General features: G+C 49.0%; 1 protein-coding gene across 1 annotated transcript in view; it reads left to right on the top strand.

Moving 5' to 3' along the window:
- Positions 1-1007: 1007 nt before the first annotated feature.
- The window catches only part of LOC137534215 (zona pellucida sperm-binding protein 1-like), a 41996-nt gene continuing 28303 nt past the window's right edge, over positions 1008-14700 (top strand). Inside the window, exon 1 of the mRNA XM_068255619.1 lies at positions 1008-1085. The gene's annotated coding sequence lies outside the window, so the exon portion shown is untranslated. The remainder of the gene's footprint in view (positions 1086-14700) is intronic.

The raw sequence follows: 14700 nt of genomic DNA, 5'->3' as shown, positions 1-14700 counted from the left end.
TCAGGGGCGTGGCTTAAGTGTCCCTCTCTCATCTAAAAAAGTTGGGAGGTATGTGAATATGATGATTAACTTGAAAATCTTTGCCCACTCTTTTATTGACCACATTTTCATGATGTGGGGATGATGAGGGAGGACAGTCTCTCTTTTGAAACAAAACACTGCTGTCCCTCTTTCTTCCTCAAATTTACATATATTGCTCGGCAAGCACATGGTGAACCAGAACGCCTAGGAGTGTGTAAGGCCCTAAAGAAGGACCAAAAAGGAACCTAAGAAGTGCACATCAGGGCCATTTCTGTGTGCTTTTCACAGCACATTGCCCTGCGTGTTCTGCGAGGTATTGATTTTCCCATGTATGTGCCTGGTTCACATCTATGCACTGCTGCGTTACAAAAACGTGGTGTTGCATGCATTTCTGTGCATTGAGCTGTAAAGCGCACATCAATGCAAGTGAATGGGGGTGCTTTTTTAGCGCATAGAAGTGCATGCATTTTTTACCCCTAATTCAAAAAAATACATTTTCATATGAAAACAAAGCTTTATTAACAACTGCTACAATAAGCAAAACATGCTTAAAAAAAGTGCACTGAAACGCGCACAAACGCATGCTTTTTTATCATGCGCTTTTAACGCACCCAATGAAAACAAGGCTGGTGTGATGTTTCAGTCCTCTTTTCCACGGGCAGTTGATAGGCAGTGAAAAGCCTCTCAAACTCTGACAACTGCTAGCTGCTGCCTGGCAGTTATCAGGCAGTAGCAAGCAGTTGCCAGGCAGCAGCAAGCAGTTGTAAGAGTTTGAGAGGCATTTCACTGCCTCTCAACTGTCCATGGAAAAGAGGTCTAAGTGACCACACCCTGCTATTGTATAAAGCCACCCAGTGAGCAGGGCCTCCCTTTCCTTCCTGCCCTCTCTATGATGGTTCCTCTGCTGCTCCTGGGCAGGGTCTGGCTCCTGGTCTTATCTGTATGGCCCCTCTTTGGATTGTGTTTCAATTCCACCCGGGTAACCTACCTGTGTGGGCAGGTGGGGGCACAGATTACCGTCCCTGCAGGTTATCTGGGCTCTAAAGTCAGTTTCCTTGTGCGGGGTGAGCTGCCATTCTTCTACCGTGGAGTAGCTTTTAAGGTTGCGAGTTTAATTTGATAAAAGATTTAGAGAACTGCGCCTAGAAATAACCTCAACAGGCAGGCACATGGGGAAGTGTCTTAAAAGACAACTGAAGTGAGAGGTATATGCAGGCTGCCATATTTGTCTTTCAGTAATACATGTTGCCTGGCAGTCCTACTGAACCTCTTCCTCTCAATACTTTTAGCCATAGACCCTGAACAAGCATGCAACAGATTGGGCATTTCTGGCATTATTGTCAGATCTGACCAGATTGGCTGCATGTTTGTTTCTGGTGTTATTCAGTCACTGCTGCAGCCAAATAGATCAGTAAGGCTGCCAGGCAACTGGTATTGCTTAAAAGAAAATAAATGTCAGCCTCCATATCCCTCTCGCTTCAGTTGTCCTGCTCAACAGTAGACGTGTAAAGGAAAATGCAGCAGAAGTGTTATGGCTGTATCTATGGCGGTTCAGCTGGATAAGTGAACTATAAGGCGTTTGGTTGCTCTGGGAAACTGCTTCAGATAGCTCTTCTTGATCAAGTGGCTTTTTATGCCCCATTCAGTCTTAATAAGCTTTTTAATGTTTGATTTTGTTGATTTTCTCTGTATGAAACGTATGTGATCATTTGTATGGCTGCATAATGGAGCATGTGGATTTTTGCTATTCTGTGGCAAGCTGCTTGGATGACCAAGTCCATAGCAGATGTCACTGGACACATGTTATATTGTGCAATAACTATTTTTTCCTAGGTGTCTTTACCTTCTTTGAGAAAATGTCGTTTTATGGTCGTAATGAAACAATCTGAGTGTTTTAGTGGAGAAATGGCTGTAAGAATGCTCATTGAGATGCAAATATTTCTGAGGTCATGCATGATTATGTAAATTTGTATGCAGTTATGCAGCTTAGACCAATCAATTCCCACTAAGGTTTAAATCGATTGGTCCATTTTCAAGCTGCATATGTTTGCATAAAAAATTACATAATCCTGCATGAACTTGGTAATAATTGCATCTGATTGATCATCCATAGTTGTGAGACAAACTGAGCTTATTCTTTTATCAGTGGGAAGGCAATTTTTCCAGCTTGCATGCAAATTAAATGCAGCTTGTAAATTGGCCAATCAATGCACTTCCTGCTACAGGCAGTTGATAGGCAGTGAAATGCCTTTTAAAGCGGACCCAAACCAAACATTTTTTTTAATAAAAAAAATATTTAGTTGCACCACTCTGACACATACAAAGATAAACACCCCTTCAAACCTATGAGCATTTCAGTGCATGCTTTTCACCATTCTCTTTGCATAACTAGGGTTATACTGGGGGCAGCCATTAGCAATTCCTCAATTGCCGGACACCACCTGCTCTACCAGTTTGCCGGATTTTATCCTGGCAATTTGAAAGGAAGGGGAGGGGTTCCTCCAATAAATGTAAAATATTTATATTTGTCATCATGCAGCTGAAAAAAGGCTATTTATTATTATAATTTAGAAAATAGATTTTATTTCTGAAATCTTGTATTTTTAATTTGGGTCCACTTTAAACTCTCACAACTGCTTGCTGTTGCCTGGTAGCTGCTTGCTGAGCACACAGTTCAACCATTTATGGAAAAGAGGCCTGAGGGTGCGTTTCCACTAACGTGAATTCGCATGCGTTGTTCCCCGCATGAAAATTCGCATAACCAATAAAAGTAAATGAGCCTGTGTCCACTTGTCAGGAAAATGGAGCGTTTTCTTGTGCAGGAAAAATCTGCACAGCAGAGCCATCCGAATTCGGACACCGCATGCGATTCGCATACAATGTATTTAATAGGGAATTCGCATGGCGGTTTTGAATGCGAATTTTCATGCGAATTTGCATACGATTTCGCATGAAATCAATGAAAAAGCACACAGGCACTGACATGGTTAAATTCGCACACAGCATCATCCATGCGAAATCGTATGCGAATTCGCGGTAAAATTCGCATACAACCGCATGCGAGTTCGCTCCTGCATGCAAATTCGTCTGCGGGGAATCCGTGGCGATTCCACACTGCACCAATGGAACCGTACCATTAATCTGATTCAGGAACTGTGGGTTACCTTCCAGCCAAATAATCAGCATCCTCCATATTGGTTTGAAAAAGAGAACAAGGAGCGCTCTCTAGTGCATTACAATTTTTAATATGCCTCTTCTCAAAGCAAAAGAATAGAACGTACAATGTTCACTAAAATCAGCGCATATCACACTATATAGTGTACATCACCGCTCCTTCAAGTGTTAACACCGCCCTGCGCGTCTCCTCACTGTGGCCAATAGTGCGGGGAACCGACAGAATTCCAGCGCCGGCGGGAGTGGAAAAGCGGTGGAGTCTCGGCAGCTGCCCTGCGCCTATTGCGTCATGATGCGTTTCGGCGTTCCACGCCTTCGTCAGGCGATCTGACGAAGGCGTGGAACGCCGAAACGCGTCATGACGCAATAGGCGCAGGGCAGCTGCCGAGACTCCACCGCTTTTCCCACTCCCGCCGGCGCTGGAATTCTGTCGGTTCCCCGCACTATTGGCCACAGTGAGGAGACGCGCAGGGCGGTGTTAACACTTGAAGGAGCGGTGATGTACACTATATAGTGTGATATGCGCTGATTTTAGTGAACATTGTACGTTTTATTCTTTTGCTTTGAGAAGAGGCATATTAAAAATTGTAATGCACTAGAGAGCGCTCCTTGTTCTCTTTTTCATTTTCTGTTTTCTACAGTTCTATCACTTACTCCCCAAAAGTAAGATAGGAGCAGCACTCTGGTGGATGTGCATATGAATAGTGCTGGACGGTTCTCTCTGGTTAGAGCGCAGTGGACTAGTTGTTTGTGTACTCCATATTGGTTTGGCCTACTGCAACATTTTTTTTAAAAATGATAGTCACGGACATGCAATTTTTTTCCTAAGATTTCATCACTTAATGCCAGCCACGGCCGGCCCTAGACTTTTTGCCGCCTGAGGCAAATTTTTTTTAAAAAATTGCCACCGCCGCCCCTCCCCCCCCCTCGGGGGGGGGGGGGGGGGCGCCGAGCTGGAGGGGTAGCTGGCAGGACGGGGGTATTGGGCCAGCGGCGGGGAGGGGGGTCGGACCCCCCCCTCCCTCGCCTGGGTCCCCCGTCCTCCGCTCCCCTCCAGCCTAAATAGACGCAGCCGTATATGTAAGAGGCACGGGCGGGGAGGACACTCACCTCTTCCCAGCATGCGCTCCACTGACATCACTTCCTGCAGCGTTGCAGGAAGTGATGTCAGTGGAGCGCACGCTGGAGCGAGGAGGAGGTGAGTGTCTCCCCGCCCGTGCCTCTTACATATACGGCTGCGTCTATTTAGGCTGGAGGGGAGCGGAGGACGGGGGACCCAGGTAAGGGAGGGGGGGTCCGACCCCCCTCCCCGCCGCTGGCCCAATACCCCCGTCCTGCCAGCTACCCCTCCAGCTCGGCGGGCCGGCTCCCCGCACCCACGGACGGGCGGGTGCCGCCCCTGGAAATTTGCCGCCTGAGGCAAAAGTTTCACCCCGCCTCATGAGCGGGCCGGCCCTGATGCCAGCTCACTTGAGGCGAAAAGTGGCTGCGCATGCACATACCTGCCTACCTCCTGCGGCACCTGCGGGTGCACTCCGGTCCTCCCGCCATGCAAAACCAATCATTTTAAAGTGTCTGTTTTTGCACTGAAAGGTGCAAAAATAGGATGCTTTAAAAGTTTAATTTTGCATTAAGTAGTAAAAGGACACCCAAAGTGAGCAGGATATGGAGGCTGCCATATTTTCCTTTCAACCAAGGCCAGTTGCCTGGCATCCGGCTGATCTTTCTGGTATCAATAGTGTCTGAATCACATACCTGAAACAAGAATGTGGCTAATCTAGTCAGACTTTAAACAAGAATGTGGCTAATCTAGTCAGACTTTAGTCAGAAACCTCTGATCTGCATGCTAGTTCAGGGTCTATGGCTGAAAGTATTATGCTGGATACACACGTTGTTTTTCTGCTCGGATTTTCCTACCCGATCGTTTTTTCCGCTCAATTCTGCACTCGATTCTGCGCTCGGGTCTCTTATCTTCGCTCGTTTTTCTGATCAATTTCTATTCACTTCTATGAGAAATAGAGTGCAAAATCGATCGGAAGGAATATCGAACATGCTGGATATTATCTATCGGATCCATCTATCGAGTGGAAAATCATAGTGTACCCATTATTAGTCAGAGGATCAGGACGGCAGCCAGGCAACTGGTATTGTTAAAAAGGAATACACGTCAGCCTCCAATGTAATGTAGTAATTAGCCTGCTGCATTATGGGTACTGTGTAAAAAGAAAAAAAAAAAGTCAAGCTCGGCTGCAAAGCCATCTGAAATTTGGAGAACTCTTTGCAACACGCTGACCACAGGCAGCAACATAAGCGAGGTAATACTCTCTGCCGCAGGCTCAGTTTCTCAGCAGGTGGAAATTTTGCTCTCACCTGCTCATCCCTATTGGCCACAGTTCTCTTCAGCCATATATTATTAATCAGACGTGTGATTTGCAGGTCAGATCAGCAGAGTAGCTGCAGTTGTGACTCCTTTTTAAGCATTGACTTCAATGCCATTTCAGTGTTAATGTGTCACATTATTGGAGAAAGTACAGCAGCGGTTTCAAAGGCAGAATTCAATACTTTTCTTCCTAGGGTTGGAAAACTCACTATTTTCAAAGCAAGCCTGAACTGACAAATGTATGAGATTAATTATATGTGTAGCCAGGGCTGGTTCTAGACTTGCTGATACAACCCCCCCCCCCCACCCCCCGAATTGGAATGATCGCACAGCACCAGACAATTTGTACCGCACGTTATAGCTGTGATGAGACCCTCAATAAACACACAGTATAGGTAGGTAGCTAGTTATTAGAGGTGTACCGAACGGTTCGCCGGCGAACGGTTCCAGGCGAACATTGGGGGTTCGCGTTCGCCTGCGCCAGGCGAACTTTTCCAGAAGTTCGATTCGCCCCATAATGCACTATGAGGGTCAACTTTGACCCTCTGCATCAGTCAGCAGGCACATTGTAGCCATTCAGGCTACAGTAAGCCCTGGAGCCCCACCCCCCCTTATATAAGGCACCCTCCGGCGGCCATTACAGTCACTCGTGTGCCTGCTAGAGAGAGGAAAGGGACAGCTGCTGCAGACTTTTTCTCTTAGGGACAGATTAGTTAGGTTCTAGGCTGCTTTGCTTGTTCCTGACTGATTAATATTGCTTTTAAAGCGCCCAGCAACAGCTCTTTTCAGAGCTCAACCTGTAAAAAAAAATTTTCTGACACTTTTGTTGCATGCACAGCCTTGCTAATTGATAGTGTGTGTGTGCCACTGCCAGCAGCCCAGCACATTCAGTGACTGACTGTGTGTGTGACCCCAGTACCTGTTGTGTTTACTTAACCCACCTCATCACTGCATATACCTAGCTTTGTGTTGAGTGAACCCAGCTCACTGCATCTAACTACCTGCTGTGTTGAGTGTGAACCCACCTGGCCACCTCACTGCATCTAACTACCTGTTGTGTTGAGTGAGAACCCACCTCACTGCATCTTAAGTACCTTTACTGTTGAGTGAACCCAGCTCACTGCATCTAACTACCCAGTACCTGTTGTTTACTTAACCCACCTCATCACTGCATATACCTAGCCTTGTGTTGAGTGAACCCAGCTCACTGCATCTAATTACCTGTTGTGTTGAGTGTGAATCCACCTGACCACCTCACTGCATCTAACTACCTGTTGTGTTGAGTGAGAACCCACCTCACTGCATCTTAAGTACCTTTACTGTTGAGTGAACCCAGCTCACTGCATCTAACTACCCAGTACCTGTTGTGTTTACTTAACCCACCTCATCACTGCATATACCTAGCCTTGTGTTGAGTGAACCCAGCTCACTGCATCTAATTACCTGTTGTGTTGAGTGTGAACCCACCTGGCCACCTCACTGCATCTAACTACCTGTTGTGTTGAGTGAGAACCCACCTCACTGCATATAGCTAGCATACCCCCGAGATGGACAAAATGGACAAACCAGGTAGAGGAAGAGGTAGAGGCAGACCCAGAGGAAGGCCACCAGGCATCGGCAGGTCTGTGGCTGTGCGAGGTGGTGTTGCTGTGATTTCATGCGGACCTGCCCCAAAATACAGTGCTCAGAAGAAGGCACGTGCCATCACTTCCCAAAATCGTGAGGAGGTGATTGAGTATTTAACACAGAACACCTCATCTCCCCCAGCCACCAGCGCTACAACAAGCACCACATCCGCTGCATTTGACACTTCGCAGGAGTTATTTGGTGGAGGTGGTGAAATCACTGATTCCCAGCCACTACTGCAACAACAACAAGAAGGCGCAGGTACACCACCTCATACGTCTGAGTTTGGTGGCGATAGTATGGACGTAACGTGTGTGGATGGGGATGATGGTGGACCACCTGAAGTTGGTGCACTTGAGGAGGTGTCTGAGGAAAGCGCAGCTGGCCAGGAGGATTATGATGACGATTATACGGATACCACATATGTTCCCGGTAGAGGAGATGACCAGGGGGACAGTTCAGAGGAGGAGTCAGAGAGGAGTAGGAGGAGATGACTCCATGATAGAAGCAGAGGGAGCTCGTCCTCAGAAACAGCTGGGGGCAGTGTCCGGTGCCATGTATCGCCAGCTATGACCAGGGAGCACACATGCCCTTCAACGTCAGCTGCTGCTGATGCCACCGTAGCGCCATCACCCCAGGGGGGCTCAGCGGTTTGGAAATTTTTTCACGTGTGTCTCAGATCGGAGCAAAGCCATCTATTGTCTCTGCCAGCAAAAATTGAGCCGTGGAAAGGCCAACTCTCACGTAGGGACAAGTGCCTTACGAAGGCACCTGGAGAGAAGGCACAAACAGCTATGGCAAGAACACCTGAGTAAAAGCAGCACTCCTCAAAAGACAAGCCAAACTCCTTCTCCTCTTCCTCCTTCAGGTGCATCGTCTTCATCCACTTTCTCCCTTGCACCTTCACAGCCACCCTCCTCCACACCGCCTCTTCCCTTGAGCGGTTCCTTCTCCTCTGCCCACAGCAGTACCCAGCTGTCCGTGAAGGAAGTATTTGAGCGGAAGAAGCAAATGTCTGCCAGTCACCCTCTTGCCCGGCGTCTGACAGCTGGCGTGGCGGAACTATTAGCTCGCCAGCTATTACCATACAAGCTGGTGGAGTCGGAGGCTTTCCGTAAGTTTGTGGCCATTGGTACACCGCAGTGGGAGATACCAGGCCGCAATTATTTTTCTCAAAAGGCCATACCCAAACTGTACCGTGCAGTTGAGAGGCAAGTGGTGTCATCTCTGGCACACAGCGTTGGGTCAAGGGTCCACCTGACCACGGATGCCTGGTCTGCCAAGCACGGGCAGGGCCACTACATTACATACACAGCCCATTGGGTCAACCTGGTGACCGATGGCAGCAAGCAAGGAGTACGTGGCTGCGCAGAGGACCGACTTGTCACACCTCCACGGCTTGCAGGCAGGCCTCCAGCCACCTCCTCTCCACCTGCTATCACCGCTTCGCTGTCGTCATCCTCCTCCTCCTCCTTGGCTGGTGCCGCCATCTCCTCCCCAGCTACACAGCCCCAGCACCCCAGGGCCTATGCTGCATGCCAGGTGCGACGGTGTCATGCAGTGTTAGACATGTCTTGCCTGAAAGCGGAGAGTCACACTGGAGCAGCTCTCCTGGCTGCTCTTAACAAACAGGTGGAGCAATGGCCGGCCCCCGCACAAGCTTGAGATCGGCAACGTGGTGTGTGACAATGGCAGCAATCTCATTGCTGCGTTGAATTTGGGAAAGCTGACACACATACCCTGCATGGCACATGTGCTTAATCTGGTCGTGCAAAGATTTGTGTCCAAGTACCCAGGCTTAGAGGACGTCCTGAAGCAGGCCAGGAAGTTGTGTGGGCATTTCAGGCGCTCTTACAAGGCCATGGCACGCTTTGCAGAGATTCAGCGTAGAAACAACTTGCCGGTGAGACGCCTGATTTGCGATAGCCCGACTCGCTGGAATTCCACCCTGCTGATGTTCTCTCGCCTGCTAGACCAGGAGAAAGCCGTCACCCACTACCTGTATCATTACAGTACAAGGCCACAATCTGGGAGGATAGGGATGTTGTGGCCCAACTGGACACTGATGCGAAATGCATGCAGGGTCATGGAGCCCTTTGAGGAGGTGACCAAACTGGTGAGTCGCGATGAGGGCACCATCAGCGACTTGATCCCCTACGCCTACTTCCTGGAGCGTGCCGTGCGTAGAGTGGTGGATACAGCTGTGGAGGAGCGTGAACAAGAAGAGTTAGGGCAGCAGGATTCATTGGAGCCATTTACACACGAACCCGATGTTTCCACAACACCGGCGGCAGCACAGAGGGGGGAGGAGGAGGAAGAAGAGGAGTCGTGTGGGGAAGGAGAGAAGTCAGACTCTGATGATGGTGATGATGAGGAAGGTGTTTCTGTGGAGGAGGAAGAGGCGGCGGAAGGAGAACAACCGCGGCAGCCATCACAGGGGGCTTCTGCTGCTCCACGTTCCTGTGGTATTGTTCGTGGCTGGGGGGAGGAAGAGGAGTTGCGTCCCATCACTGAGGAAGAGCAAGAGGAGATGAAGAGTACCTCTGCATCCAGCTTTGTGCAGATGTCCTCTTTCATGTTGTCCAGCCTGTTGAGGGACCCCCGTATCAAAAAACTCAAGACGAATGACCTGTACTGGGTGGCCACGCTACTAGACCCTCGGTACAGGCACAAAGTGGCGGACCTCTTACCAACTCAACAAAAGGCGGAAAGGATGCAGCACTTGCAGAACAAGCTGTCGATGATGCTTTACAATGCGTTTAAGGGTGATGTGGCTGCACAACGCAATCAAGGTACCACTGGCAGTAACCCTCCTCCTCCCAAGTCCACGCAGGCAAGAACAGGACGCTCCAGCGATCTCAGGGTGATGTCGGACATGCGGACGTTCTTTAGTCCAACTCCTCGCCATAGTCCTACCGGATCCACCCTCCACCAACGCCTGGACCGGCAGGTAGCCGACTACCTGGCCTTGAGTGTGGATGTAGACTCTGCGAAAAGCGACGATGAACCCTTGGACTACTGGTTGCGCAGGCTTGACCTGTGGCCAGAGCTGTCCCAATTTGCCATACAACTTCTCTCTTGCCCTGCCGCAAGCGTCCTGTCAGAAAGGACCTTCAGTGCAGCTGGAGGCATAGTTACTGAGAAGAGAAGTCGCCTAAGTCACGACAGTGTTCAGTACCTGACCTTTATCAAAATGAATGAGGAATGGATCACGGAGGGCTACTGCACGACCGAAGACTAAGTCAGTCCACTCCCCACACACAGCATTTCTGCCTGCAGGCCGCTTGACTGCCTTCTCCGCCACTACCAACAGGGTCCAGGACTCTAGGCGGATTCCTGAATTTTTAAGGCCGCTGCTAGCAGCGGCCGCTACACTGTTTCTGGTGCGTGTACATGTGCCCATCCCCCTTCGTGATCATTACCTTGCCGCGGTGAAGGGGCTTGCGCATCACAATGAAGCAATGACCGCCGGCTATTTGAGTGTCTCGGGTGGGGGTGGCACACAAAAGATATTAAGGTCGTTGCTTCATTGTGGTCAGACCAAATTTGATCAGCTGGAAAGTCACTGTTCTGTCATTCAGCTACATCAGCCGGGCAAGCATATGGGCTGAAAAGCCACCATCACCTGCACTCTCGTCACGGTACGCACCAGTCCAGCACGGCCGTCACTACACAAACGGCTGTTTGCAGTCACTGCATACCTTTCACTGCATCTGTGACTGCACATTATACCTGGCAGTCAGTGCATAACTTGCACTTGAATGGATACACTTTCAAACAATTTAAAAATACAACCATCTAAACTTTCAAACAATTTAAAAATACAACCATCTATCATTTTCAAAAAATTTAAAAAAAGGGCAAAAAAACTTGCCCTCCGTAAAACATTCTTGGCAAATGCTTTCGACTTGGTTTGTCTTCCGCTGGCTCAAGGGTCCATCTGACCACAGATGCCTGGTCTGCAAAGCACGGTCAGGGCAGCTACAGCATGGGTCTCAGCAGGCTCCCACTTCGGGCCGGAATCCAACCTTCATTCCCCGCGGTGACAATGGCAGACTTGCCCTCCATAACGGATTCCCGTTAAAGGATTTAAAGTTAGTTCATTTCAATTAGGGCCGCAAAAGGTCCTCCTGAGTCCTGTATTGTTGTTTTTGGTCACTACCTCGGGGCGGGCGTGCATGCCTACCTGCTGCCCTCCTTGGATGTGTAGTGGTAGCCGTTTCTCAGGCTCCACACCGGATTCCATCCCTCATTCCCCGGCCATTACCCGGGGTCACAAATGACAGACTTGCCCGCCTCCATATGATTCTCCTGAAAGGAATGTGGTGTCATCTTTGCCCGCCCTAACTGGTTCTTGTTAAAGGATTTAAAGTACATTCATTTCAAATACACAGCAGGGCCTCGAAAGTCCTCCTCCTGTATTGTTATTTTTGGTCACTACCTCGGGGCGGGCGTGCATGCCTGCCCGCTGCCCTCCTTGGATGTGTAGTGGTAGCCGTTGCTCAGGCTCCACACCGGATTCAAACCTCTCATTCCCCGGCCATTACCCGGGGTCACAATGGCAGACTTGCCCGCCTCCACAGGATTCTCATTGTAGCGGTACTGAACAAGTACACAGCAAGTAGAAAATGTAAATTAAAAACAAAACGTAAGCTTTTTAACAATGCCATGGAAAGTTGAGAAGGAAGTCACACATTACCTGACATCACTGAGTGAGGAAGAGCAATCACGCCATGTTGCGCAGTAGTCCAGCATGGCCGTCACTACACAAACCGCTGTTTGCGGTGCGTTACACAGTGAGTTTGGTGTGTCAGTGTGAAGCAGTACTCTAATTACACTCCCTGTTTGATGTATATGTTACGGCCAGAACCCGAAGTGTGGCCACTTCTAGTTCTGGCCGGCCACTTCGGGTTCTGACCGGCCAATGCGCGAAGTGGCCGCAGCGCAGCGGCCAATGTTAGAAATGGAATGTTTCCTTTTAATATGAATGTAGTTTTCCTGGCCGTATGTAGCAAAAAAAACAGTTCGTTCATTGAAAGAAATGAAGCCGCCCGGCTTCTGCTCCGCCTCCTCTCCTCCGCCCCTGCCTCTCTCTCTCTCTCTCTCTCTCTCTCTATCTTCTTCGGGCAGCCGGCGGGGACACGCGTGTCCCCGAGAGTCGTTCGTGGCGCCAGGAAAGCAGAGCGGGGAGGCTGCAGACATTGCTTCTGCCAGCCCCCGCTCTGCAGGGACGAACGACAGGATTGCCTGCCGCTACGAACGACTCTGGAGGGGACACGCATGTCCCCCGCTGCCAGTGTCGGGGAGAAGAGAGAGAGGCAGGGGCGGAGGAGTGGAGGCGGAGCAGAAGCCGGGCGGCTTCATTTCATTCAATGAACGAACTGTTTTTTTGCTACATTTGGCCAGAGACGGCCAGGAAAACTACATTCATATTAAAAGGAAACATTCCATTTCTAACATTATACAATACAATACAATAACATTTCTATAGCGCTTTTCTCCCATAGGACTCAAAGCGCTTAGGCTCTCTCAGATTCAGTAATTAGTAGGATGAAGTATTCACACAACAAAAATTATATTTCTGCAAATGCCAAACTGAACAGGTGGGTTTTCAGTCTGGATTTAAACACGTCCAGGGATGGGTCTGTCCTGATCTGTTGAGGTAAGGAGTTCCAAAACGTAGGGGCAGCATGACAGAAGGCTCTGGGACCAAAAGTTTCCAAGTGGACTCTGGGTATGACTAGATTATTAGAACCTGTGGATCTGAGAATGCGGGGATTGCTACGCAGCTGTAACATATCTTTCATGTATCCAGGGCCTAGATTATTCAGGGATTTAAATGTCAGTAGGCCGATCTTCAATAGGACCCTCCATTCTATAGGTAGCCAGTGAAGGGAATGCAGGACTGGCGTTATGTGGCAGTGACGGGGTTGATTGGTTAGCAGTCTGGCAGCAGTATTCTGTATCAGCTGTAGGCGGTACACAAGGCCTTTTTTGGAAGGCCAGTGTATAGAGCATTGCAGTAGTCCAGTCGGGATGTGATTAAGGCGTGAACTAAGGTTGGCAGATCTTCTGGGGGGATAAGGTGCTTGATTTTTGCAATGTTCTTCAGGTGAAAATAGGATGATTTCACCACAGCAGAGATTTGAGTTCTGAAGTTTAAATCCCCATCAATTAGAACTCCCAGGCTACACACATGATCAGAGCTGCGTAGATCCGAGCCTCCTATTCCCAGTGGTGAAGACTGCAAGTTAAGTTGTTTTGTTATCATGCTCTGCCCTCCAATCAGAAGGACTTCAGTTTTGTCTGCATTTAGTTTCAGCCAGTTGTCATTCATCCATTGCTGTAGTTCACGTAAGCAGGCGTTTATAGTTAGAGTTGGGTCTGTCACACCAGGCTTGAAGGAAAGATATAGTTGGGTGTCGTCTGCATAGCAGTGGTATGTCAGGCCATGTTTTTGGATTAGTTTTCCCAACGGTAGCATGTAAATCGTGAAAAGCAGGGGAGAGAGGATTGAGCCCTGGGGCACCCCATACTTAAGTGTTACAGGGGTGGACAGGAAGGGCCCCATAGACACTTTGTGGGTTCTGCCACTCAAGAAGGATTGGAACCACTGAAGTACTATGCCATCAATGCCGCAGTATTCCTGTAGCCTGTTTATCAAGATGTCATGGTCAACTGTGTCAAAGGCTGCAGAAAGGTCTAGAAGTATGAGGATCGAGCACTCTCCTCTGTCTCTTGCCATGAGCAGGTGGTTGCATATTTGGATGAGGGCAGTTTCAGTGCTGTGGTGTTTCCTGAAGCCAGACTGGAATGGGTCATAACTGTTATTTTGTAGGATTCTGGCTTCTAGCTGGAGGTATACAGCTTTTTCAATTAGCTTGCCCAGAAAGGGGAGGTTAGAGACAGGTCTGTAGCTGGTCATTGCATCTGGGTCCATGGAGGGTTTTTTGAGGAGAGGCCTGATGATTGCTTCCTTCAGTAAAGCAGGAAATATCCCTGATTGTAAGGAACAGTTAACAATTTTGAGAAATACCGGTACGAACAGGTCGGGGCAGTTCAACATGAACTGTGTTGGGCCAGGATCCAGGTCACAGGTAGTTAGGCGGACGTGAAGGAGGATGCTTGATGTGACTTCTTCATCAATTTCTTTGAAGTTTGACCAAGGTGTTACGTTGTCTCTGCTAGTGGTCTTCGGCGCTATATTAGGCTCAGATGCTGTAAGTTGGATGGCGGACCTTATAGCGGAGACTTTGTCTGTGAAGAAATGGGCAAATTGGTCACAGAGGTCCTTTGAAGACTCGATATTAAGTTTTTGACATGCTGGGTTGCAGAGTTTTTCCACTGTGCGGAACAGTTGGGCTGGTTTAACTGCATTTGCAATTTGCAATCTCTGCGGCCACTTCGCGCATTGGCCGGCCAGAACCCGAAGTGGCCGGCCAGAACTAGAAGTGGCCACACTTCGGGTTCTGGCCGTAACATATACACATGTAAGATGT

The sequence above is a fragment of the Hyperolius riggenbachi genome, chromosome 10 (genome assembly GCF_040937935.1).
Source record: "Hyperolius riggenbachi isolate aHypRig1 chromosome 10, aHypRig1.pri, whole genome shotgun sequence".
Lineage (NCBI taxonomy): Eukaryota > Metazoa > Chordata > Amphibia > Anura > Hyperoliidae > Hyperolius > Hyperolius riggenbachi.
Note: the sequence above shows the minus strand (reverse complement) of the source record. Positions and strands in the feature narration are given on the sequence as shown.